The following is a 1,952-nucleotide window of genomic DNA, read 5'->3' as shown; positions in this document are numbered from 1 at the left end:
GACAGAAGCAGAAGGTGGTTCTTAAAGAGACAGAGGACAATTTCAAGCCGTTTAGAAGAGGAAGTGATGAGAAGATGAGTTTATTTTCTATTTAAACATAAAAACCGCATTTTAATAACAGCTAAAGGTGACATAGATACTTTATTGTGGTATAGTATTTAAATATATGCCTGAGAAACACATAATATTGCCCCTTTAACTCAGTCGATTTTACAGATATTGGGCTAAAACGTGGTGTGGTAGCCGAGCGTCATCCTCACTGATTGCCAACACATCTCATGAGAGCTCACAATGTTGCATGAAATAGTGTGTTACGTCATTTACAGGAAAAATAAATAGTYGCAATGCCGTTCAACTGAAGGTAATCTTAGTCTACAACTCAGGCATGAAAGRAGGCGGGTGATATGCACTCAGTCTTCAATCACACAAACCTTTTGTACCAATGGATAATTTTTAGATGCAAACATATGCATAAGGCTTACGATGGATTTTGATGTGATAAATTTATTTTACACAACCAAATCCATTTTTGAATAATTACAAGTTCCATATACTTGGTTTTTATGTTTTGTTTGTTTTTACTTGTTTAATAAAACATATCCAATATTGACACGGCAATTTTTGTTTTATTTGGACTACTTCATCATAGTTATATGGAGTTCAGAAAAACATAGCCCTGGAGTCAAGATAAGGGTAATTTGTGAATAGAAAAATCCCTTGGGCCTGTTTTTACACACGCAGGTACACATCATGTATGTTTTTGAATGTTTCTACATTTTATGAGCCCATTATCAGTTTCATAGTATACCTCTGTGTTAAAAACTTGGTGCCCATCCTCTCATCCTGCTGCTGAGATGCTATTCAGCCGAGTCTGGCATCAGATGATGTCAGCCTCCCAAACATTTATGCTTCTTACAAAAAATGTGATCCACAAAGTAACAATAGGGGTTTTCAAGACCTCACCTTGGTGATTCATGACCCGGTGAGGTCCCAACCTCACCTTTGGGAAACACTGTTCGATAAACAGTCAGTCATGACTTTACCAGGAAAAAAAACGTAGATTTTTCAAGACAACACTGTTTTAAACAAGTTTGCCACAAGCTACATGTTAGCAGCTGAAATATACAGACTACCACTACTAGCTCACTATGGAAGCTAACAACCAGATAATTAACCAATGAATGTCAGCTTGCCAGGCTCTAACCTTTATAAACAGCGGCAAAGAAATAATAAAATAATTAAAAACTATAAATAAACTATAAATGGTACAGTGGTGATCAAAAAACATGAATGTTAGGCTAATTGATAGCTCTAAATTGTCCCTAGGTGTTTGTGAGAGTGTGAGTGATTGTTTGTCTCTGTGTCCCCGTGATGGACTTACGACCTGACCCCCAGCTCATAGGTACCAGCTACTGGCTCCCCRCGACCCAGAAAGGAAGGTGGTAAATATTATAGATGGATAAATAAATAACTATAAATGAAGCTGCTGGTTGACTCTGGTGGTTCAGCTGACACTAAAACTAAAAGATCTAAAATTAGCCTACTCAGAATATGCATTATTTAAATACCTTTCTAAATAAAACTGCTAATTATGAAATGGTTTCAAATTCATCCTGAATGCTAGTAAAAGCCTGTTATCATAATCTATTCTTTAAATAACCATTAATAAATACCTATAATAGGATATGTATATGGCATTTGTCCCAGGTTTATGTAATATGTATTGACATGTTAAGGTAGTCTTTGGGAGTCTCCATACATGTCAAGTTGTACGGATTGTCCGTAAGTTATAAGGACTTTACATCATTTTGCGTGTGTACGGTCATATACAGCAATCTTACAGATTTTTTTCAAATCTGACAGATTTTTTTTCTAAACCTCATTTTTAAATTTATCTAACATGTCAGAGCCTGTAAGATGATAAAAAAAAACAAGAAATAACATCAAATATC

The 1,952-nt window shown here is 35.4% G+C and overlaps 1 protein-coding gene across 1 annotated transcript in view; it reads right to left on the bottom strand.

Annotated features, from left to right (window-relative positions):
• Positions 1 to 1,952, bottom strand: part of LOC106518560 (bromo adjacent homology domain-containing 1 protein) — a 22,038-nt gene that overhangs the window by 19,093 nt on the left and 993 nt on the right. The gene's annotated exons all lie outside the window — the stretch shown is intronic.

Source organism: Austrofundulus limnaeus, unplaced genomic scaffold (genome assembly GCF_001266775.1).
Source record: "Austrofundulus limnaeus strain Quisiro unplaced genomic scaffold, Austrofundulus_limnaeus-1.0 Scaffold63, whole genome shotgun sequence".
In the NCBI taxonomy this organism is placed as follows: Eukaryota; Metazoa; Chordata; class Actinopteri; order Cyprinodontiformes; family Rivulidae; genus Austrofundulus; species Austrofundulus limnaeus.
The sequence above is the reverse complement of the archived record's forward strand: the minus strand, read 5'-3'. Positions and strand labels throughout refer to the sequence as shown.